A 26,848-nucleotide genomic window follows, 5' to 3' on the forward strand; every position below is an offset into this window, starting at 1 on the left:
TGGGTTTTCTCGTTGCTTTTAGTAAAGTGCAAAACCTTGGGTGGGTTAATTCAGAAAATTAAAATAGAAAAATAAAACTAAAAAATCTGGCCTATGCCTTAATCATAGTCCACTGACATGCTTCTTCACAAACAAGTGGCTCTAATAGTATCACGCTCAAGCCAGTGGGAGTTTTGCCTGAGGTAACAGCTGGACTGAGTAAAGACTGCACCACTGAACCCAAAGCAAATAGTGCTGTCTCAGAGTGTCTTGCCTTTGTGCCTGTAGGCAGAAAACTTTCTGAAAAGTGTAAAAGAAACCATTTTCCCTGCTGTGATTATTATAACTGTTTACTTAAAACTTTCCAAGAGCAGAGGATCTTTGTAGACACCTATTTTCAGAATGAACTTTTCATCCGTTCTGCCACCTGGCAATTGAGCAAGGCCTAACCTTAACTATTTTTTATTTTAATTCTGAAATAAGGATTGTACAGCTATTCTTACTGATTATACCCAAGCTCTCATACAACTTTGAAAAAATCCCCAAAGCCCTCTCTGTCAAACAAGTTATTATAAATATTTTTGTTATGTAACAAAGCATGACATCTAATTGAAACACACACACACACACACAGAACAATAACTCTTACCAAGCAAGCACATTGTAAAACACTAAAGGCCTCATTCTGCAGTTAGTTACATGTCATGTGCTCTATCTCTGATTTTGATATAAATTTTATGAGAATGGCCACAACACACGTCTCTTGATTAAGTTACACAAAATTAGCATTCTGCCATCCAGAAAATAGTGTGCTTCTCCAGTACTGGCTGTTCCGCTTGAACACACATTACGTAGCACAATTCCAGATCTGAATTGTACAAGTGAGAAGAGACTGGGATATAAAAAAAGGATCTAACTCTTTCACTTGGCTTAGTAGAATGAGTGAATCCTTGTGTCAGGCAGGTTGGCCCAGGAGGAAGGATGATTTTCTGGTTGAGACACAAAAGTGGGATTCAGAAAAACTGGGATCGATTTCTGGATCTGCCATAGACTTCCTGTGTGGCCTTCGGCAAGTTAAGTAGGCCTCAGTTCTACTAAGTATTTAAGCATGTAAATCAGTGGCGGACATAATTAAAGTTACATAAGTGCTAACCTTGCTGAATTGGGATCTTAATCTGTCTGGCTCTTAAATTTCAATGGGTCTTAAGAGTACATGCTTAAGTGTCCTGGGGTTTTTATTTGATTGGGGCCTCTCTAAATACATCTGCACAGTAAAAGAAAAAAAAAGAAAAGAAAAGAAAAAAAAAACCACTCAATAACAACAACCCTACAACAACAACAGCGAGTCTCAGAGCCTGGGTCTATGGACTCAGGCTGATGAGTCTAGGACTACAGGATTAGCCATGTAGACTTTTGGGCATGGACTGGAGCCTGGGCTATGAGACCAGATGAGGAGGAAGAGTGAGGAGTCTCCTCACCTGGTCTCATAGGCCAGGCTCCAGTCCGAGCCTGAATGTCTACATGACTATTTTTAATCCTGTAGTACAAGACTTGCAAGCCTGAGCCAAATGACCCTGGCTCTGAGACTGGGGTGTTTTTGCTGTGTAGATGTACCCTGTGTCTCAGTTCCCTTTTGTAAATTGGGATAATACTACAACCTTTCTTCCTTCCGTTGTCTTTTCTATTTAGATTGTAAACTTATGGGGACAAGAAGTGTCTCTTTACTCTGTACTGTGCTTAGCACAATGGGATGTTGATTGTGGCCGGAGCCTCTAGGCTGTACTGAATCTAAACAGAAATAATAAGTGTCATATGATTACGGGAGTGAGAAGGCGAAATATTGATGGGCCAAATTCATTACAGGCCTAAATCCACTGACTCCGGTTGATTCAATCATGCCAGCTATGAGGTTTTAGTCCATTGTGTTGTAAGGGTCCATGAATTCTTAATAAACAAATTTGACTTTTTTTGAGTTTTAAATATGACACTCTTTGTTAAAGCTGAACATGCTAGAATTTTTGGAAAATGTTTCTTTGTGATGTATTTGCTCTTTGAGCAGAGAAATAAATTTATTTGAAATTTTTGGAATGATCTCCAGTTTTACTATTGTTAATTAAAGCATCTTGTTGCAAACAGAGATTTTGTTTACCTCTTTGTTTTGTACTAAAGATAAATGGAATTGCTGGCAGCACAAGTTATTTCTTTACATAAGCAGTAACGGAGAGAGTGACAGATATACAAGATAAGGGAATACAGCAGAGTCAAGACACTAAGTTATGGATTACAGTAAGTCTATATACAGCTTTTTATAAAAGTTATATAAATGATTTATTTTTAACCACTTGTCCCATTGTTCCTCAGATAGATGAGCTGTTAATCTAATACAGTCAGTAAGTCATTCCATTTCTCTTAATTCCTTTAGTCTTGTCACACATTTTTTTTAGTGGATATTTGTTTTTGCAGCCACAGTAACTAAATTCACTTGTTGGCATCAGACACAGGAATTCCAAAGACCTCTCTATCTTTATTTAATTTCTGTAAATCAGGACATTTCCCTAATTCCATAATAATAAGAATATGGGCAATATATCAATGAAATAACTTGTGCATCAGTTTTCTAAAATCGGATCTGAAATCTTTTGACCAAGAGCTTTTTTGCAGTCTCTCACACAACAGCAGAGAGATGAATGTAATAAGATTGTTTGGATTTTCATGCATCAGTAAAGTTAAAATAATATAAAAACCGTAACATGTAAGACCAACAAACATGACAGGTCTCAAAGGGAGTTCCAGACATTTCTCCTAGGCCAGAAGGATTGGTGACAACATCAGATCTCAATAGAGAACATATGAAAGCCTGGAGAAAGTGGTACCCTTGGACCTCTGCATCCCTGTGAAAATTCACTTTCCTATATTGAATGAAAGGAACAACTGACCTTCACTCTCAGAAACATATTTTGGAAAAGTATTTAAACTTGATTTAAACACTCTGCCAGCCACACCAGCTTCTAACATGGCACCTAAATCACAATCTTGTTTATAATCATGGGGTCAGACCCTCAGCAGATATGAAACTAGATGCAAATTATCTCAGTCCATATACAACAGTGGTGGGCAACCTGCCGCCTATGGGCCGGCCCATCAGGATAAGCTGCTGGCGGGCCAGCAGACAGTTTGTTTACATTTGCATGGCCGCCTGCAGCTCCCAGTGGTCGTGGTTCATCATTCCTGGGCAATTGGAGCTGTGGGCAGAGGCACAGTCTGGCAGCTGCTTCCTGCAGCTCCTATTGGCCGGGAATGGTGAACTGTGGCCGCTGGGAGCTGCGGGCAGCTGTGCCTGCGGATGGTCAATGTAAACAAAATGTCTCGTGGCCCACCAGTGGATTACCTGATGGGCCACATGCCGAAGGTTGCTGACCCCTGCCCTAGCTGTTTTCTCATCACTTCGGTTTTCTCATCACTTCTGCAGTATTCAAATTCTCAGTTTTCCTCTCCGCCAGTATCTTTCATTCATTGGCTCTAATTTCTATAGAGCTAAAATATATGTCTGCCTCTTTATAAATACAGTGAGTTTACATTTAGAGAGCAAAGCAATGCAGCTTGTTAAACAAAGGTGCACATGTAAGCATCCCCTACTAGAGGGGCCTCTGAACTTAATTGGGAGTATTCCAGTCAGCAGAATCCTGAGTGCTGCAATCCAGCCTTGGAGATTTCAACTCCCATGATGCCTTGGGGAAGAGAGAGAGACTTCCACTTCCCGGGGGAGCATGTGGTGGGCTCCATCTGGGTGGGGGAGATGAGATCCTGGTTAGGTGAGTGGTGATTGCTTAGTGGAGCTCTGTCCAAGCCAGGAGCTGTTGCTAAACTTCTGATAGAAAGCTAGAAGCTGCTGCTGCTGAGAAACTGCTGGGGCTTTGATCAGGCAGGGAGCCTCGGAGAATGTTGCTGGGCTTCACTGGAGTTACGATTGCCAACGTTCTACTCACACAAAACTGAACACCCCTGTCCTGCCTGTCCTCCGAGGCCCTACCCATGCCCTGCCCCTTCTCCGAGGACCCCCACTCACTCCACGCCCTCCCCCATTCGCTTTGTCCCCCCACCCTCACTCACTTGCTCATTTTCACCGGGTGGGTGCAGAAGTGAGTGAGGGATCCAGCTGGGGGTGTGGACTCTGGGGTGAGGATGTGGATGAGGAGATTGGAAGGTGCTCCGGGCTGGGACTGAGGTGTTTGGAGGGCGGGAGGGGGATCAGGGCTGGGGCAGGGGGTTGGGGCACGGGGAGGATTCAGGGGTGCAGGCTCAGGGTGCTTACCTCAAACAGCTCGTGGAAGCAGTGTCATGTCCCCACTCTGGCTTGTATGCAGAGGCGCAGCCAGGCAGCTCTGCACACTGCACCGTCCACAGGCACTGCTCCCAGCAGATCCCATTGGTCATGGTTCCCAGCCAATGGGAGCTGCAGAGCCAGCACTTGGGGCAGGGGCAGCATGCAGACCCTCCTGCCTGCCCCTATGTGTAGGAGCTGGGGGAGGGACATGCCACTGCTTCTGGTAGTCATGCAGAGCCCCACTGCACCGCCAACCAGACTTTTAACAGCCCGGTAAGCAATGCTGACTGGAATCACCAGGGTCCCTTTTCGACCAGGCGTTCTGGTCAAAAACTGGACAGCTGGCTACCCTAATTGTAGTCAGAGCAGAGACTGTTGCTGGGTCCAGAACTGAGTGAGGTTGGGCTGCAGTGCAGGCAGTGTAAGTAACCGCTGCCTTTGCTGTTTGGGAAAGTGCTTGCAAGGGAAGGGAGACAGCAAAGAGACCTTAAGGGGCTTCCCTGAGTCTGAGAAGAGACAAAGTGGTCTTATCATCTAACCAGAATCCAGGGTTACTGACCTCTGGTTAGAACAACTCCCATCTTCAGAATGGGTGTGTAGCTTGGAACGATCCCAAGTTAGAATTGCTCTGCCCCTTGTTACCTTGGCTGGACTGTTTTGCTGGGCCAAGGGAGTACTGTCCCCAGCTTCAAGATCTTCAAGTGCAGCCATTCAAGTGTCTTGAACTCTGAAATTCAGAGGAGTGCACACTCAGGGCTGGGGTAAATGGGGACAGTGTAAATGTAAGTTAGTTAAGTTTCATATACTGCATTTATTAATTGATTTATTGAAGTGCCACTTAGTGACACAAAGTGGTTGTGATATATTAATTAATCTCAATCTGTTATATCATGTTTTTCTAAATTGTTGAGTAAAGGAGTGTTAACGCTAATCTAAGAATATCTTGGTTATATTGTTTATAGTTGGTACTTTTGAGCTAGACCCATTGCATAGATTAGCTCAGGTTTACTCCTGGAGACTCCCAAGACACGCCAGTGAGTGTGTACAGGGCCCAGCGATGTGGAGGCGCTGCCAATTTTAATTTCCAATAGATGGGTGGAGAGAGGATTCCCACCTATCCAACATCACCACTGGGATACGCAGGATCTCCTTTACAGTTGACAACATCAGGCACCTCAGCACACAGGTAACCCAGAAAGGAAAGGTGGGCTTACACACGTGTAGGTTGTCTATGATACGACCTAGGGATATGGTTCCCCCTGCTAGTATACACATACTTTCACTAGCTCTCATTGCTCTAGGGTGAGTATAAATAGCTGTGTGGGCATGGTAGCACAGGTAGCAGCAGTGGAAGCATTGCTGAGCCGTGCTGGGTAAGGACCCAGCATTTATGCGGGTTTGCACTTGGCACTGCCAAGCCATGCCTTTGCTATTGCTACTCCTGCTCCCACGGCTTCGCTGCTATCTAGACTCGTGCTTGCTCAAGGAAAGCTAGCGCAAGTGTGTATGTGAGCAGGGAAATCACGCCCCTAGTTCATAGAGTAGACATAGCCATAGTTTTTGGGGAGGTGGGAGAACCACTTCTAGCCGGTCATAACCGAGTCATTACCCCCACCGTTTTTATATTACAGTACTTTCCCATTGAAACACTGAGCAGCCTCATGCACTGTCCTGCAGGTACCAAGTGTGGGTTTGTGGATTATCGAATGTGGTCAAGTTTCCCAATGTGTTCACTACAGAAAAACCTGCCATCAATTACTTTTGCTCCACATGCCTTGCTTAGCTGGGTGAAGTTGGTTACTGTGTAATTGCTCATCTGGATGCAGTATAAATCAGGGAAAAAGTGGTTCAAGGCAACTGAAAGGACTTTCCTTTTTTAACTTCTACCTTTTAGTAACAGCAGCTTTTCATCCCTTATCATCAGAGGAGTTTTTCTACATTTCAGCTCTTATTTCAGCACATTTCAGGAAAAGGCACAGTTAGACAGATTTTAAGATGTGCTATCATTTCTAAGAGCACAATGAAACCAAATTAAGGCCAAGCAAATAATGACCACCTCTGGGGGGAATAGTAAAAGCCATGCAATGTTCAGCTGTGATACTATCAGATTTTATACATTATAAAGGGTTGGACTAGGTTTATACTTGGATGGAGACTCCCAGGAAAAAATCCTCAAATACCCATGTACTGAAAGAAGTCATAGGAGTGACTCAATAGGTGGCATGCTTCCCTCTGTTAGGACTGCACCAGTGCTCCAGGACCCAATGTACTGCCCAGGCAGTGCAGTGCTGTTGGAGATACTGTCTCTTGAAGGAGACAGAGAGGCAAATCCTCAGCTGGTATAAATTGACTTCAGTGGAGCAATAACAATTTACACCAGCTGAGGATTTGCCTAATAAATCCTAAATTCTGACCATGAGTGGTTATTAAGAATCCCATGACATTTTTTAAAAAGTAGAGTATTTTTTAGGTTGGTGGCTTTCTGGATCAGTGATGTACTGGTCCAATTCTCATGTCGTCCCTCTGCAATTGCAGTGGAATAAGACTGCCATGCATCACTTCAAACTGGCTGTGTTTTACCAGAAAGTGCAGCATTCACCAGAGGTGGTTACACTTCAGTGATGGATGTAATGAGTCCCAGTTATAATATGTAGTTAATAAATCTTGCAACGTTTTTTGCGGTTACTTCGTAGGGCAAACAAGACACTGGCTTCAGAGTAGCAGCCGTGTTAGTCTGTATTCGCAAAAAGAAAAGGAGTACTTGTGGCATCTTAGAGACTAACCAATTTATTTGAGCATAAGCTTTCATGAGCTACAGCTCACTTCATCGGATACATTCAGTGGCAAATACAGTGGGGAGATTTATATACATAGAGAGCATGAAACAATGGGTGTTACCATACACACTGTAACCAGAGTGATCACTGAAGGTGAGCTATTACCAGCAGGAAAGCGCCATTTGCCATCACCTTCAGCCCCCAACTAAAACCTCTCCAACGCATCATTACATCTGAAACCTGTCATTATGCAAGGCACTGAATTTAGCCGTATGGAGTGGAAATCTATCAACTTCATGAAAAAACTCAAATGCAAACAGATGGACATCATACCAAAAGGACTGAAGGTAAAAAATCCATTACAATCTACATACCACACACAGACTATGCTGACAGCTTGTGCCACACGCTCTCAAAGAAACTGTGGAATCACCTGATCAACATCCTCTACAGCAAACAGGGAAAGATTAAGAATGAGCTCTCAAAACTGGATACCCTCATAAAAAAACAACCTTCCACACAAACTTCCTCGTGACTGGCCTTTACAAAAATTAGACAAGCCATTTACAACACACACTTTGCTTCCCTACAAAAGAAAAAGGACACTAAATTATCTAAACTACTCCATGCCACAAGAGGCCACAACAGTGGTTCCCTTAACCCACCCAGCAATATTGTTAATCTATCCAACTATACTCTTAGCCCAGCAGAAGAATCTATCCTATCTCGTGGCCTGTCCTTCTGCCCCTCCACCCCCACGAACATGATGCTGTTCTGTGGTGACCTAGAATACTATTTTTGACATCTCTAACTCAAGGAATATTTCCAGCACACCTCTGAACAACATACTAACCCACAGAGACCTTCCTACCAAGACTACAAAAACAAGGATTCTGGGTGGACTCCTCTTGAAGGTCGAAACAACAGACTGGACTTCTACATAGAGTGCTTCCGCCAACATGCATGGGCTGAAATTGTGGAAAAGCAGCATCACTTGCCCCATAACCTCAGCCGTGCAGAACAAAATACCATCCACAGCCTCAGAAACAACTCTGAAAATATAATCAAAAAGGCTGAGAAAGGAGGTGCTGTCGTTATCATGAATAGGTCAGAATATGAACAAGAGGCTGCTAGGCAGCTCTCCAACACCACTTTCTACAAGCCATTACCCTCTGATCCCACTGAGGGTTACCAAAAGAAACTACAGCATTTGCTCCACAAACACCCTGAAAAAGCACAAGAACAAATCCGCACAGACACACCCCTGGAACCCCAACCTGGGGTATTCTATCTGCTACCCAAGATCAATAAACCTGGAAATCCTGGACGCCCCATTATCTCAGGCATTGGCACCCTGACAGCAGGATTGTCTGGCTATGTAGACTCCCTCCTCGGGCCCTACGCTACCAGCACTCCCAGCTATCTTTGAGACACCACTGACTTCCTGAGGAAACTACAATCCATCAGTGATCTTCCTGAAAACACCATCCTGGCCACTATGAATGTAGAAGCCCTCTACACCGACATTCCACACAAAGATGGACTACAAGCCATCAGGAACAGTATCCCTGATAATGTCATGGCAAACCTGGTGGCTGAACTTTGTGACATTGTCCTCACCCATAACTATTTCACATTTGGATATACCTTCAAATCAGTGGCACTGCTATGGGTACCCGCATGTCCCCACAGTATGCCAACATTTTTATGGCTGACTTAGAACAACGCTTCCTCAGCTCTTATCCCCTAATGCCCCTACTCTACTTGCACTACATTGATGACATCTTAATCATCTGGACCCATGGAAAAGAAGCCCTTGAGGAATTCCACCATGATTTCAACAATCTCCATCCCACCATCAATCTCAGCCTGGACCAGTCCACACAAGAGATCCACTTCCAGGACACTACGGTGCTAATAAGCGATGGTCACGTAAACACCACCCTATACCAGAAACCTACTGACCGCTATTCCAACCTGCATGCCTCCAGCTTTCATCCAGACCACACCACATGATCCATTGTCTACAGCTAAGCTCTGCGATACAACCACATTTGCTCCAATCCCTCAGACAGATACAAACACCTACAAGATCTCTATCAAGCATTCTTACAACTACAATACCCACCTGCTGAAGTGAAGAAACAAATTGACAGAGCCAGAAGAGTATCCAGAAGTCACCTACTACAGGACAGGCCCAACAAAGATAATAACAGAACGCCACTAGCCATCACCTTCAGCCCCCAACTAAAACCCCTCCAACGCATCAATCATCTACAACCTCTCCTGAAGGATGACCCATCACTTTCAGAAATCTTGGGAGACAGGCCAGTCCTTGCTTACAGACAGCCCCCCAACCTGAAGCAAATACTCACCAGCAACCACACACCACACAACAGAACCACTACCCAGGAACCTATCCTTTCAACAAAGCCAATTGCCAACTGTGTCCACATATCTATTCAGGGGACACCATCATAGGACCTGATCACATCAGCCACACTATCAGAGGCTCGTTCACCTGCACATCAACCAATGTGATATATGCCATCATGTGCCAGCAATGCCCCTCTGCCATGTACATTGGTCAAACTGGACAGTCTCTACGTAAAAGAATAAATGGACACAAATCAGACATCAAGAATTATAAGATTCATAAACCAGTCAGAGAACACTTCAATCTCTCTGGTCACTCGATTTCAGACCTAAAGGTCGCAATATTACAACAAAAAGACTTCAAAAACAGACTTCAATGAGAGACTGCTAAATTGGAATTAATTTGCAAACTGGATACAATTAACTTAGGCTTGAATAGAGACTGGGAGTGGATGGGTCATTACACAAAATAAAACTATTTCCCCATGTTTATCCTCCACTCCTGACTGTTCCTCATACGTTCTTGTCAACTGCTGGAAATGGCCCACCTTGATTATCTCTACAAAAGGTGTTCCCCCCCTCCCCCCGCTGGTAATAGCTCACCTTAAGTGATCACTCTCCTTACAGTGTGTATGGTAACACCCATTGTTTCATGTTCTCAGTGTATATAAATCTCCTCACTGTATTTTCCACTGAATGCATCTGATGAAGTGAGCTGTAGCTCATGAAAGCTTATGCTCAAATAAATTTGTTAGTCTCTAAGGTGCCACAAGTACTCCTTTTCTTTCTAAGACACTGACTGTGTTCCTCCTGAGCAGGTATGAAGGTGATCGGGAGGAATGTATTGATGGTTCATTACTGATGATGCATGTATGCATTTTATCTCTCTCTATTTCTAAAGCCATTCAAATAAATAAGCATTTATTCCTACAGGACCTCCAAAGCTGGGATTGTTAATTGTCTTTTTAGGTAGTGTCCATCCTAGCACAGTGATGTGAAGACCAACAGTACAATTCTCACTCACCTATCCACCCCTCAAACCTTCAATTATTAATTAATTATTATTATTATTATTATTTGTTTGATAGTAACACCCAGAGGCCACAATCCAGATCAGCCCTCTGTTGTTCAAGGCCCTGTTCATATACATAGTAAGAATATAGTGTGAGGACAAACACAAAGAGCCTTGCTTTAAGCAATAACTAGAGAATTCACTGACTCCTTAGTCCATGTTTTTATTTAGCTTTCCCCGCAACACATCCTGTTCCTCTCTATTAATTGTGTATAACTTTACAACCACTCTGCATGTCCCTTTCTTTGTAATCAAATATAAAAACTTAAATGATAAACCAGTGTATCTATATGCATCGCATCGGATAGGTGAGTGGCAGCCTGTAAGTCCCCCTTCCCAACAGTCAGCGCAGCTGCTTGGAGGGGGTATCACGAACTCTCGTGATGGTAGTTGCAGGTTCTGGCAAGCCAGGGTAAAGTATTTTTTGGATAAATGGATAAGGAAGAACCAGGGCCCATACCAGGTGCAGAGGTCAACCTGGGATGAGATTAAAAAGGAAATGGAGGAAGTGTTAGGGGACGCTGAGGGATAGGGGGTGGCTGAGGAGCCCACCCTCCTTGGTATATGGGTAGTGGAAGAAGGTCACTGCCCATGGGGGCTGAATGCCTTCCAGGGAAAGGAGGCGCTTCAGTCTGCTTGTGAGAGGTTTGAAGTAAGGGCAGCATTATGGGAAGCTGCCAGTAATCTTTCAAGTTTGGTGCTGCTTCAGCAAGGGCTGCTGAAGGGTTGTAAATTAGTTAGGGGTAGTGAAAGATGATTTGGCACAAAAGGGTTTAAAGTCAAAAGCAGAGTTAACAGACTACCTTTAGAGACAGGAGCTGGGACTTGGTCCTGGGGGAGTGGACAGAAAGAAGGGGGAAAAAAAAGTTTCAAAGTGCAAAATGACACGTTTGCAGGAGCAGGTAACAACCCCCACTCTTCTCCCAGAGCCAGAATGGGAACCTGGGGATAAGGGTTCCCAACTGTTTCAACCCAGGGAGCCTACTCTTGGCTCAGAGCTAACTATATCCTTTTCTTCTTTTCCTTCTTCTTTTCCTTGGTTTACTTAATTTGCTGCTGGTAGCCATTACTTTAAACTGACCTGACAGGCTTCATTGGTTTCTTTCCACCTCTCCCCCTGCCTTTCCACACTTTTGTTTTTCTGAAGTTTTAATGGAGGGTACTTTGGATACTTATGTGAGATGTTTTTGGTTATTTTGGACAAAGTATGACGGAGGTTTGCTGTATTCCACTGGGATATTTGGAGTAAAAGATCCATGGCCATCCAAGGAGACAAATGTTTTACTGCCTCTTTGAACAGTCTCAAAGTAAAGACAGCACAGGTTAAGGCAGCTGTGTGGCAATAATTGTACTTGGTGGCTAAGTTGTTACAGACAAATTGCACTACCTTAAAGAACTAAATGTAGGAGTAAATGATTTAGAGAAGTGAGTGAAAAGTTACAAATACCTTTTGCAGAAATTAATAATACAGGGTTTGGAGGAAAGTAAACATTTGGAAGTTGTGGAAATGGTAAAAAGTAACTGTTGTAAAGATGTTAAAGAGTAACAGTTGTGGTGTTACAAAAAAGTTTTTGTTTAATAATAAAATCCAGTTATATAAATGTAACTGTATGTGCAACTCTGTGCAGTCACATTGGATGTAAGCTTGGTAATTAGATTATCCAAGGGGGTCAGGTAAAGTGGCTACTACCACCACTATGCTTCTGTCCCCAGAAGCCTTCACAGCTATTCTGAGGGAAAATGGGCCCTTTTCCCATTGAAATGGTCTATAAGGGACTGCTGCAGGCAGCAGGCGGAGAGAGAATCTGATCCAAATGATTTGACTATTGGGTAATGTAATCAAAATCACTAAAGGATGTAAGGGGTTTCTATTGGAACTTCACTTGGCTGCCCCTGGTTGTGTCTAGTTGTACAAGATGGAAGTGTAATCGGGGTACAGGTGTGTAAAAGAGTAATCACAGTGCAAGGGATGTTAGGCAAAAAAGAGAATTTTGTGTGTGTGCACAGGAAAAGGAAAAGGAAAAGGGGAGGAATGATGGGAACACTGAGCCTTGGGATGGCTCTGGGGGATCAGATTGTTGCTTTGGTGGGTGTGCATGAAAACTCTGTGGGCATAGAGGCAGTTACACCTTGTGTAAAATTAATATGGCTAATATAATGTTATGGAGATTAAACTATGGAAGGAATGTGCATTTTCCCAGGACGTGTGCAGTGTATATTGGAGAAGGGATAAAAGAAATGCAAATAAAACATGGTACTTGGGGGTTGGACTAGATGACCTTCTGGGGTCCCTTCCAACCCTGATATTCTATGAAAACAATAACAATAGGTTGTGCTTTCTTTTTCAGATCTCTGTGTGTTTTGGAGCAGGAGATGAAAGTGGAAAGTAATCAGAACTCTAGTGGAAGTGGAATGTTTCCCTTTTAAGACAGTCTCTGAGCAGCTAATAGCTTTGGATCCAAAAGCAAGCTAGTAAGCCTCTGTGTAAATGCAGGTTTCAGAGTAACAGCCATGTTAGTCTGTATTCGCAAAAAGAAAAGGAGTACTTGTGGCACCTTAGAGACTAACCAATTTATTTGAACATAAGCTTTTGTGAGCTACAGCTCACTTAATCAGATGCATACTGTGGAAAATACAGAAGATGTTCTTATACATACAAACCATGAAAAAATGGGTGTTTACCACTACAAAATGTTTTCTCTCCCCCCACCCCACTCTCCTGCTGGTAATAGCTTATCTAAAGTGATCACTCTCCTTACAATGTGTATGATAATCAAGTTGGGCCATTTCCAGCACAAATCCAGGTTTTCTCCCCACCCCTCTCCCCCCACATAACAAAATTTATTCCACACATGGATGAAAAAAATTGAGAGAACATTGGTAGGTACCCCAGTGAGCAATCCATCACCATTCTCTGCACTGTCTTTTGGATAGTTTTGGCAACGCATGGTGGGACAGAAACGAGTTGTGCAGGGTGACTGGGAACAAGAGGTCAATTTCCCATAATGCAATGTTCTCCATCCCATAATATGATACCTATCCCATAATTTTTGCACCTACTTTCAGTTTCCAATGAACCCTCACTGTATTTGTTGCTGTCCACCATCTGTGACAGAAGCATGGAGCCTGCACAGCTCTATGCACAACTGTCATGTGTGTTGCAAGCACAGGATGCACGATCCTCCATTATTTCCAGAGTTTTCAGCAGAACCACAGGGAACGTGACAATTTCTTGGAGGACAGATTGCTGTGGGACATAGCCTGAACCAATTCACGGTTGTTGGTGGCATTCACAGAGCAGTTGTAGATGGTGGAGCACCACGTCTGGCCCTCAGAAATGAACACTGACTGGTGGGATCATATCATAATGCAGGTTTGGGATGATGAGCAGTGGGTGAAGAACTTTTTGGTGTGCAAGACAACATTCCTGGATCTGTATGCTGAGCTTTCCCCAGCCATCCAACACAGGGACACCAAACTGAGAGCTGCACTGACCGTGGAGAAATAAGTGGTGATCACTCTGTGGACACTTGCAAAGCTGAATTACTACTGGTCAGTGGGAAATCATTTTTGAATGGGAAAATCCACTGTTGAGGCAGTTGTCATGCAAGTTGAAGGGCCATTAATAATCTGTTGATATGCAGAACAGTGCTCTGTTTGACCCTGCTGTTTTGGGGCCTATAGGAATTGTGTGATGCTTGGTGTACATGTCTGAATATAACACTGTCAATGCAGCTATGAATTTTGTGGTGCTTGCTGTACATTTGTGATTATTACACTGTGTTTGTCACTGACCCTAAGTGTTGTGAGTGTACACGACCACTACATTCACTTCCCGCAGGAATTAAATCCATGTGTTGTAAACTAATAAAAATGAATAATTTTCAAAATAAGAGTTCTTCAGTAACGAAAACAGCACCTAACAAAAAAATCTGAAGAACATAATAATAAATATTTTTTAACTTCAGAAAACTTGGGAACCCTTAATAAAGAAACAAGGGAAAGGAACTTGATGTCCATTGTAGCTACACATACATCAATCATGACTCTCGGAGGTCAGTGTGTATGTGAAGCTGTGGTTGTTCACGCTTTCCCCCAATGTGGAGTGGTGGGGTAGGCGTGCAGGCCCTAAGGCCATGTGGCTAAGGGGGCATGTAGAGAGGCCCCTCTACCTCTCTTTGTTGTATCACTACCTCTTCTAGTGAAAGTAAATTAATTAAAATGTGATAGCTTTGTCCTGATAAGTCGGGGGAGTTACAACCTTAATAGGAATTTTATTTATACGCTTACCCGAGGCTCCTTCTCCTGCTTTGGTCTCGCCTGTGCTCAACTGCAGGGACTGGCTGGACTGTGGTGGAGTCAAAAACTCATCCTGGCTCATAGCACAACTAGACGCCCTGGTCGCCTGTCCCCCATACACCTCCTCCTTTTCCTTTTTCATCTCCTCTTCCTCCTCCTCCCCTTCTCTGTTCATGGCGGGTGTCTGTGACTTGGGCTCCTTAGATGGGTGCACAGTGTTGGGAGAGGTCGTGGTGGTGTCTCTGCCAAGTATGGCACACTGCTCTTTGTAAAAGCAGCAGGTCTGTGACTTGGCCCCCCTGGCCTTCTGATATGCCTACCTCAGTTCCTTGGCTTTCACACAGCACTGCTGCTGGTCCCTGTCATAGTCCTTCTCCTGCATCCCTGAGCAATCTGCTTGTAGATGTCAACATTTCTACGGTTGGTTTGGAGTTTTGCCCACAGTCTCTTCTTCCCACAGACCCAGGAGATCCGATATCTCCTCTCTACTCCAGGCAGGAGTGCATCTGGAGTGTGTATCTGGCATGGTCAGCTGGGCAATCACACACAAGAATGGCAAATTGGTAGGAGTACTTGCTCAGCTGTATAATCAGAAAAAGGCATTTCAAAAATCTGTGGGGACTTTAAGGGGAGGGGGGGAGTGTCCACCCCACACAGGAGTGGAAGGAGTTAATGGAGGCCGGATGGGACAATTAACTTAATAGATTGGAGGCTGAGAAGAAAGCCTAAATAGAGGAACAGGCTCACTTGTGCAGGAACTGGAGGGGCCTGTATAAAGCCATGTAGCTGGCTGCAGAGAGGGAGGCTGCTGCTGCTGGGAAAGGCTGCAGGGAAGTAGGCTACTGTCACTCTCTTAGTGGAGGGCATTAGAGGCTGGCAAATTTAGCGAAGGAGGAAGCTAGATATGAAGGAAGAAGCCCAGTGAAACAGCAGCAAGAGGTAGGTGCAGGGACTGCGGTCACAGGGTCCCTAGACTGGAACCCAGTGTAGCGGTGGATCTGGGTTCCCCTACCAGCCACTGGGGAGTGGCAAGAGCGTTGGAGGCGCCAGCCAGATGTGAAGTTTCTGGTCTACATGATGCCCGGGCAGTGGAGTTAACAAACCTAACCAGAGCAGCCAGTGTCAATCATTGTGGGACAGCGCTGGAGGACTGTTAGGGTCGACTTAGGCAACGCAGTATCTACACTCATGCTGCATCGACCTACACATATGGACCATTGCTCAATGACACTTGGGGAGGTGGCATTACTATGGCAGTGTAATGGGGCACTTATATTGGTGGGAGACAAATTTAAGTTAGACATGCGCACAACTAGGTCGATGCAAGGTGGCTTAAGTCAACCTAACTTTATAGTGTAGACCAGGCCTAAGTTATGTAAGGTCCACACAAATCCAGATTTTGCCACTGGGCTTTGATACTACAACCAACCCTGCATACCAGTAAGTGGGTTCTTCTATCTGGGAAATAAATCCCATATCTTCCATTCTCTTTAATTCTTCTTTGACTTTCCCTAGCAAAGGGTATAGGGATGCAGCATGTGAGAGCAAAGACATGAAGACCTGGATAAATCTCCTGTATAGTTTTGTTTTCCCATTATTGTATTCTATTTTCTCTAACTGTTTTCATTGCACTGTTGGCAATCTTCGTAGAGGAGTTGTCAGTCCTTGTATTACATTATTAATTGTTGAAGAACTTTCCACCCTTTCTCCAGTTTCTAAAGTAACTGGCCACAAATATCCAACGTAGTATTATTAGGACCCTGTAGAATCTTATTTAGTCTCTGCAGATGTCCATCCAGGGCTCAATTTATTTATTTTTTTTTCTTTTGGCATTGCAGTTACTACAGCCTAAGTAACAATTTTAAATTTAAGGTTTTGACCATTCAGATTCATGCTTGAATACCAAGGTGTTGTCTGTTCCATTGAGCATATAGGCCCTTGAAGTGTGGACTCATTGTCATCAGATGATAACAGCCCCTCCTGGATTGTTTCCATTATTCTTGGTGATCTGGGTGCTATTGCAAAATGGCCCATTTTGTGACATGTCCTACATTCTGCCTCTTGCTGGACATTGTTGCCAGCTGTGGGTTGGTGTCTTGCCATATCTTTCACAGCTTTTACAGCCTTCCCTCTTATTAAGGTTATTTGGCTCCCACTTTCTAGTTGCCACTGTTCTTACATTGTAAACTTGGTCTGCCTGCTCCTTTCACGTTTGTGTCTTTTCTCTTTACTGTGTCACTGTTGTCTCCCCTATGCTACTAGCACATAAGTTATATTGCTGTTTCTTTATGGTTGCTTGCATTCTCACTTTTGTTATAGCTTTTGCTAGTGTGAGATCTGGGTCTAACTAAAACTGTGCTGATAAATTGGTGTCTCTTATACCAACAGCTATCCTGTCTCATCAGTTCTTCATTTAGAATTCCATATTTGCACTGGTCAGCAAGACTATGAACTGCAGTAATAAAAGCCTTAATTGTTTTCCCTTGTTCCTGGTACCTCCTATTAAATTTGGCCCTTACGTATATAATAGTCTCTCTTCCTGTGAAATGAAAACCAAAAGCCTCTTTCACTTTGATATATTCAAACATCAGCAGCATTACTCTTGGTAAACATCAGGGCATTTACACGGTATTCTTGTTTCTTCTTTATGAAACCAGAAACCATCCAGAATCATGCAAATCTCCAGATCCAGTAAAGCCAGCTGCCTGAATGGTCAAAATCAGACTTTTCTAAAAGATCATTTGCACTATGGGCTCCCGAGACAACATGTCTGCTCCCTGATTTTCCACTTTCCCCACTGCTCATGACCCTGGCAATCTGGTGACTCTCTTATTTTCCTTAGTCCTTCTTTAGAGAGAGAGGAATTCACTCAGTTCTAATGTTACATGGCGTGAGGACAAACACAAAGAGCCATGCTTTAAGAAGACTAGAGAACTCCCTTACTGTGAAGTTCCCATCTTTATTAAGCACCCCCTACAATACATTCTTGTCCTCTCTGTAACTGTGGAGGACCATGAATGCTATAACCACTGCAAAAGTGACAGTTCCTACTGTGACCAGCATACAATCTAAGCAGACAACACAGAGAAAGGCTGGGAGAAAGGAAGTGTTATCCCTATTTTACAGAAGAGGTATGGATGCATGGAGAGATTAAATGACTTGCTCAAGGTCACACAAGAGGTCCATGACAGAGCCATAAACTGAAGGCATATCTCTTGAGTTCCAGTGCAGTGACTTAACCCTAAGACCATGAGTCATCTGGTCACCCAAGTGTACACTTGAGTTATTAGGTTCTCGATATGGAACATAACATATGCATAACAGATCAGACTCTAGTTTTTCTATTCCAGCATTCATATTTAATGCCAGAGAAGAAAAGGTGGGGAAACCCCATAATGAACCTGTTGAATTCTTTGTAAAGTAGGTAGGTAAGCGGAAAAGTAATTTTATCTTAGACAAAATGAAAAATCTAGACCAATCAGAAATGATAAAAAAAATGGTAGACAGCATAGAAATGAAGCAGAGCAAGAGAATATTGAAAGGGATTTGATATAGTAGTGGACTTCTGTTCCTTAATGTGCAGACAATTTTAAAGTTAAATTTAAAAGCCAATATAGTGCTATAAATGTAGAATATAAATATAAGGAAGTAGTAATGAAATCTCTGGCCAGACTTCACTGATAATATTGTGTTCAGTCCTGCTTACAAGATCATAAAAAATGGGTTTCTTAAAAATGTGGTGAGAGAAGAAGGAGAGTTGATAAATAGTAAAAAAGCAATAAAAGAGCTGTGAGGACAAGCCAACCCCCCCCCCCGCCCCACCCATGGTTTAAGAAGGCAATTAATTGAAAGACACGAAGTACTAAACATTGCAAATGAGTCCACAACAAAGGATTATTTTCAGCATACTACACCAATTTGAAATTAAAATAAATGTAAATCAATGAGCCAAGACAGAATAAGGATAAGTGTTAGTTACCGAATACCCAAATATATATGCAGAAAAAAAAATACTGAGGAACTGCCATGTCTTTACATCATTCCTATTAAATACCATCTCAACGGTGATGTCTGACAGGATAAATAGGACCACAATCCCTATTAAATAGGAGGCATTTATTAAAGAAAACAAGAACAAATGACAGATGCAAACAGCCTTCCATAGAACTTGAGTTCCAGTTTTGTCTCCCTTGTTAACCACACCTCAAGTGGAAGTCTGTCACACAGAGACATCAAGTGGCTGATACATTGCAAGTAAATGTATCGCTACAGATCACATAGTTTGTCAATGAGTGCTGATCAATGTCAGCCATAGAAGCATAGGCGCTGACTCTGTGGGTGCTCCAGCAGCTCCCCTCTCCCCCGCAGCTCCTCCCACCCACCAGGGTCCCCGCTGATCAACTCCTCCCTCTCCCTCCCAGCACCTCCCACCTGCCATGATCAGCCGTTCTGCGGCATGCAGGAGACACTGTGGGAGGAGCGGGGATGGGGCGTGCTCAGGGTAGGGGGCAGAACTGGGCAGGAAGAGGCAGGGCAAGAGTGGGGGCTTGAGGGGAGGGGTGGAGTGGGGATGGGATCTGGGGAAGAGCGGGGGTTGAGCACCCCCGGGGCAAGGAGGAAGCCGGTGCCTGTGCATTGAAGAATCTTCAGATAGAGGTGCGTGGTCTGAATAAAGGTCCAAAAACTCCTTAATTCAGTTCTCCTCACTGACAGTGATTCCTTCCGCAACCTCAGACTGTCACTATACCATCCTGGCATAAGTTTCCCAATTTGTAAAATGCAGATCTGGGGCCAAATTCTGTTCCTACTGAAATCAACGTGTTTCTAGGGGGTGGTATATAAGAGCATAATTTAGTTCAGCATCCCCCAGCTTTGGGGGTTATTGTGAGGATGAAATAGCTAATGTTTGTAGGTTTCAGAGTAACAGCCGTGTTAGTCTGTATTCTCAAAAAGAAAAGGAGTCCTTGTGGCACCTTAGAGACTAACCAATTTATTTGAGCATGAGCTTTCGTGAGCTACAGCTCACTTCATCAGATGCATACCGTGGAAACTGCAGCAGACTTTATATACACACAGAGATCATGAGACAATACCTCCTCCCACCCCACTGTCCTGCTGGTAATAGCTTATCTAAAGTGATCATCAAGTTGGGCCATTTCCAGCACAAATCCAGGTTTTCTCACCCTCCACCCCCCCACACACAAACTCACTCTCCTGCTGGTAATAGCCCACCCAAAGTGACAGGCCATGGGGGGAAGAACTGCAGAGCACTGGGAAGCAGGAGGGGGCCTAGGGATGGAGCGTGGGCAGGCCACACAAGGCTGTTTGCGGAGGCTCAGCCTCCCCCATGACAGCAGGAAACATGGGGGAGGGACTGTGACACCTTCCAGAAAGATAAGGGGGCTAGGGGCTGTGCTCCCAATGGACTGTTGCCGGAGCTAGAGGAATTGCTCCAGAAACCAAATGGACAGAATGGAGACTTTGTATAGTCCTTTATTACTGAGGCTCTGTGGAAAGAGCCAGGAAATTTGGGGCTGCTGAAGTTACTGGTGTGAGGGGCAGGCTTTGGGCAGAGACTACTCAGCATGCACAGGCTTTGAGGGAAGAGTCGGTGAGGTTTTGATTTGTTTTGTTAAGAAGGCTTAAAATAAAAACAACTAGCCCAGCTGGAAACTGCTAGGTGAGCGTTCAGATAGAATCACCCCAGGGAGTGAGCTGGCTCAGCAAGAACAAACCTGACCAGAGAGGAGGAGGGTGCTCTAAAATGGACCCCAATCTTTTAGAGAAGTGTTATGTATTTGTGTGGTTGCTGCCTGAGAATGTATCTATGCAAGCTATGGCTCCAGCCCTGGTGGGGCAGAGGGTGCGGTGGGGGGAGGGGGGCTAAGTGCTTTCTCTGAAGAACGGGATGCCCTCATCTCCCAGTGACTCGGAGGCTTGGGGCGGGGGGGACTCTCCATCTCACAGTATTAGGCCTTATATTTTGTGCTCACTGGCACACTCCCAGAGACTGTTAAGTGGAAACTGCACTCTAACATCATCTCTTAATCAAATTCTGAAGAAGCAAATACTGGCCCAGAAAAAAGGCTGTCAAGTCAATAACAGACATTTCAACCTCAGTTGTAAAGAAGACTAATATGCATCAAATACAGGTGAGGCGGCTGCATCACATGAAAGGAAACTAACAGCAGCAGAAAATAGAGAGACTCATGAGTAGCTAATTGCTGACAGTTCTATAAAACTAAAAATAAAACATGGGGAAATATCACTGAGCTAAAATGTACTGACAGCAGTGGCAAAACACTAGAATCACATACCATAGAAAAATGAAGAGTTGGGGATTTTTTAAAAGGTAGAATTATTTAAATCATCCCGGCAGAAAGATTTGTAAGATGGTTACTGTGTTCTAATTATTTTTATCAAAAATGTGTTTTATTTGCTACCTGATGGGTTTTATTGCAGGAAAAGAATAAAACTACAATTACCAGCATAGAGTTAATTGATAAGATGACATTTTGCTGATGAAAACAGCAACTTCTTAAACACAAAGGGCTAGATCTGTGGCTGATTGACGTTTTTCATGGAGTAATGGAGTTATGCCTGGGCACCTGAACTCCTCTTGTGCTTTTGAAAATCCTACTATGTGCCTATCTGCAACTTCAACCACCTAAATACCTTTAAAAATCTAGCCTTTAGTTGCTGCGTTCCTTTCCTGATGTCATCCCACCCAAATGTTGAGCTTTCACTATATTTGTGCACACAAATCCATATGCTTACCAAAGCCATGATGCTACTCACACTGCAGTCAACACAGACTGATTCTGCTCTCACTGGCACTTGTTTCACATCAGTATAATTCTATTGATTTCAGTGGAGTTTCTTCTGATTTACAGAAATGTAAGCAAGAGCGAAATGAGGCCGGGGGATTTTTGCCATTGATTTCACTGAAGCAAGATTAGGCCTTGAAAACACCAATTCTGATCTAAGATATGGATAGTACATGCAATTCTAACTGGTCAGCATACAGCTATAGGAACACAGAATTTACCTCTCTATCTTACACATCATGTTATTATCTGGCTAACTTCACAATTCAAATTATAGGCTAATTGCTCCTTTCTAACCTGGACAGTGGATCTCTTCAACGTTCTTGGGCTCTCCTTACATGTATGATGCACCTCTAACATCAGTAGAGATTCTGCCCTTATAGGGAGCTCACAGTGCCCTTGATTTGAAGCCCACTGTGTCAATGTAAATACTCCCACTGACTCCAGTGGGCTTTGGGTCTGGTCCAGTAACCCTGACCAATTTAATTGTGCTGATTGGAATGGAAAATTTAGCTCTTTGAAAGTAAATACCTTTATTTAGGTATATACCATGTGGGCACTGCTTTGAAGATACCTGTGTAAAAGATGTTCTGTAATTTACTTCCATTTGATTGCACATACACAAGTAAAAAGAATAGGCCAAGTATTTGTGAATCAGTTCAGGTTTGGAGTGAAATATGTAGCTATTTGGTACACCCATGTGAATTGACTTCATGTGTAACAGTACCGCACAACTGGCAAACACAATGAGAACACAAGTTGTAACAAGCTCTATTTTATGTAGTAAGTATTCTCTTAAAATTTGAGATGGGATTTTAGTGCTCACAAAAGAACACTAGCTTGCAGGCAGGCAGGCAGCTGTGTACCAGCTTCTCTATACACCTCTGCTACTGTACACACATACACCCACTCACACATACACAGTGGTGGCCATAAATAGCTTATAGTTACAAATACTCACTGTTATCTGTAGATACTCCAGTATACCCCTGTGATCAGAACAAGAGCTCTCAGAGATACCATCATTACTTTCTATTAGTGTAAGGAAATTCTTCTGTTTCTCTGACATTCTTAGTAAATATTGACGGTTTCTAATGATGTCCTCAGAACACATTTGTTTGTGCCTGTGTGTTTACCTCTTAAATTCACAACTCTTCAGTTTTATGAGAGATTTTGTATAATGGATTCAAGAGAAGACATTTGCCCAGTTTGTAAAACACTCAGATCCTTTGGGAGGAAAAGCAAGATCTAATTGTCAAGAGCTATGACTTCACTAGAAAAGGAGCATAACAAAGTGGTTAACAAACTGGTCTAACAAAACATGAGTATTCAAAATCTGGGGTTTGATACAGGTGATACATGTTTTCCAGTTACATCATTGATATTCCATTTTCTTTTTAATGGTTCAAATCCTACTTCTGTCTCTAATGTAATAAGAAAAAAAATCATTGTTATTTTACCTCAGTTTCCATTTCAAGCCTGCCTGAGCTCCCTGCACTTAAATTCAATGCCAGCCTTTTCCCACAAATATATGTTGTTAAAGAAGAGAGCTAAAATTCACAGAGCTGTCAAGTAAGATATCCATTAAGATAGAAGGATGCTGGTACTCAGACTTCAGCATTACAGTATTAAATCTGCAAGAAATTCACTTTCTTAATGAGAAACAAGAGAGTAAGGAGGAGGGGAAAGAGAATATGAAACAATATAACAGTGAAATAGAAAGCACAGATTCAGGTACCACAAGGATATCTGCATTCCTCAACTAAGACTTGTCAATGAGATTTTTTTTTTTTTTAGCATATGATATGCAGTTTTAATTAAATTATGGCCCGGAGTCAGAGAACAAAGCCAAAGGACCAGTTTTTATTTCATTTTTAGAACAGAGATCTTATCATCTGGAGCATTTCATCCACTTCTAATTAAATATGGATTTATGGCTTTATGGTACCTGGAAATACATTATGGCTTCTGGGTATCTATTATGTACTGGAGCCATACTGGAATGGTTTAAGGGTGAAATCCTGACCCCCACTGAAGTCAATGGAAAATACCCATTGACTTCAGTGGGGCAAGGATTTCATCCAAAGTGTTAAGGGCAATAGTGCAAATCTAGTATAGTGTATGAAAGCTGCTATTCTTGTACCATTAATAAAGTGTATGTATGTGTGAGTGTGTGCACACGCCCGTGCCCATGCACATGTGTAAACAAGTTTAATAAAACTTCCATTGTTTTCTGCTTCTGGTAACGGTGTAATTTCACAAAGAACTGAAGATCCTTGCTGTCAAAAGTGCTATTTTTAATACAAAAAGAAAAGGAGTACTTGTGGCACCTTAGAGACTAACCAATTTATTTGAGCATAAGCTTTCGTGAGCTACAGCTCACTTCATCGGATGCAAGTAGCTGTAGCTCACGAAAGCTTATGCTCAAATAAATTGGTTAGTCTCTAAGGTGCCACAAGTACTCCTTTTCTTTTTGCGAATACAGACTAACACGGCTGTTACTCTGAAACCATTTTTTATACAATGGTTCTTTTTCTGTCATTTTTCTTTTGCCAAATCCTACACTTATTGGCAACTCTCTTTCCACTGCTTACACCCCACCGAGCTCTCTAAAGTAAATACACTATCTTCTTAGTTTAGAAAATATAGTTTTCCATCTCCAAAGGGAAATTGCTACTCAGGATTTCAGCTGTGGTGGTGTGTTGTTAAATATATTGAATCTGAGTGTATTGAATCTTTTAAAATAGAAATATAGACTGGGTAAGGACTCTACATCTGAGCGTGAAATGGTGAATGAATGTCAGAATCAATTTTTAGTGCTTGGGCAGGAAGAGGTGATGGAAACATTAATAAAATTAATTTGATTGAGGCTGTTTGGTTTAGCAATGATTTGCATGTATTGGAATAGGGAGTACATTGCATTCTGAAGACGTGATTTTTCTTTAACAGCTTTACAAATGCTTCCATTTTATATTGGAACATGAAGGAAGGATTCACAGGATATTATTGTTTATCCTCTTCAGCAAAAATATGAAATTGATTCTTCCTACAATGCACACACCAAATTCCTCTGTCACATTCCAACAAAAAATCTTAACTTTGCTGTCATACTTTTACCCCATTGCACACTTACCCAGTAATGCACATAGTAATTTTGCTGAGGTCAGAGTTAAGGTTTATGTCTGAATATGCAAGAGAAATTTGGTGAATGTGCGTATTATGTGCTGGAAAGACAGGGAAGTTTCTTGTGGGAGGTAGTCAGTTAATGTGATTTGACAGTGTGATGTGGGGCTATTAAGGTATGTTAGCAAATGTTAACTGAACACTTCCTTTTTGTTTCAGGACTAGCATGAACAGGTTTTGTAACAGTAATAATTAACTACCTTAATGATGATGAGATTAATATACAGTCTTTGAACACATTATTTTTTTTAAAGGACAAATGGTTTCAATTCTGGAAGGGTGTTTCTGAGGTTTAAAGAAGGGATCTGTACAAAAAGGGGCAATGGGTCAAATTCAGTTCACACACCACCTTTACTAGTGTGGAGTGGATTAATGTCTTAGGGCTTGTTTACACTGGCAATTTACACCGCTGCAATTTCCTCACTCAGGGGTGTGAAAAAACACACCTCAGCGCTGCAAGTGTCAGCGCTGGAAAGCACCGGTGTAGATGGGGAGGTGGGTTCTTTAGAGCACTACTCTCCCAGCGCTCTGTTGCGACCACACAAGCCCTGCTAAAGCGCTGCCATGGCAGTACTTTAGCGTTGCCAGTGTAGACTAGCCCTGACTCTGCTTATAGCCTCATTAGTTTCAGTAGGAGTACTCACAACAAAAGTAAGGATATTAGAATCTTGGCATCAGAGAATTAATACTGTACGTCCCACTCTAACCTGGCTGGAAGTAGTTAGGATAAACTGTGTCACTTCTGAGCCAACACTAGTAAATCACTAAATTCTGTGCAGCCACACGTGCTCTGTGTTCCTTGCTCCTGCCTCCCGCTCAGCAGAGCACCTTGCACTGCTCTGGAGACGAATGGGTTACAATACACCAGCTCCACACTTGTAGGAACTGGCAGGACTGGATTATGGAATGGGCATTATAGGCCTGTGTCTAAGGCCCCAACTCCTGGAGTCACATGATGAGGTCAGACTCTCAGCTTCCATTAACAAGAAAAGTACATTTCTAGCTGTTATGAAAACAAGCTTGAAAATGTGAATCAATGCAGTGACATCTGCCTGAGTCTGCAGGCAGTCTGCAACAATATCTCTGAGAGATGTAAAGTTCCCCAGGCTTCTCAATAGTGTGTTGACTCCAAAACTTATTGCTCTAGGGAGCTCCATCCTTTTGCTCCTCTCTCTCTCTCTGGGAGCGAGGTGGCATCTGCCTCCCATTGCAACTCTAGGTGGAAAGTGGGACCCTGGCATGCAACTCATGGGGAAAGTGGTGTAGCTATATGGGCTCTGTCCTGCATCCTGTCTAAGCCTGCAGGTTGCCTTAACCCAGGTCTGAGCACTAGTGTTGGGAGTGCCTTGAATTCCCTGAGGACACGGACTGTGACCCTGCACTGGGATGAAAATAGGAGGAAGTATTAGGGAACCAGGTCATAGACAGTAATGCCTAGTAGTTGGAATCCAAATGCCAAAACCAAGGGGCAAGACTGGGTCAGAACCAGGAACCAGGGCTGAAGATCAAAACCAAAGTCAGAGTGTGAATGCCAGAACCAAGAATCAAGATAGAGTCGGAGCTAGGAATCAGAACCAAGGACCAGAACTGAATTGCCAGGAGTCAGGGAAAGCGGAGAAGTAGGGCTGGTTCTGAGGCAGATGCAAGGCTGGCACAGGACTGGAACAAGGCTGGATGAAGGGCAGGGTCTAGGCTGGGGCAGTGGAGGGGCAAAGCAGCAGCAGCGCTTGGAGTGAGGGGAGCAGAGAGAGGCAGAGAATCCATGGGCATGTGCACTGAGCAGCCAGCAAGCTGCTGCTGGGCTTAAGAACTTGCCTGCTGGCTTCTTCGGTCAGTCAAGCAGCCTAGCTAACTTGTTAGGCTTTCAGGAGACTGAGCAGGTGCAGCTGCAGGGCTGTACTCCTGACAGGAAGTATCCTGATTCTCCCTGCCCCAACTCATGCACGCAAACCAGACACTCTCTGTCCTGCAGTGTTTTATTGTTTAACAAAACCTAAAGTGACCACTCTAC

Source organism: Lepidochelys kempii, chromosome 2 (genome assembly GCF_965140285.1).
Source record: "Lepidochelys kempii isolate rLepKem1 chromosome 2, rLepKem1.hap1, whole genome shotgun sequence".
Taxonomy (NCBI): domain Eukaryota; kingdom Metazoa; phylum Chordata; order Testudines; family Cheloniidae; genus Lepidochelys; species Lepidochelys kempii.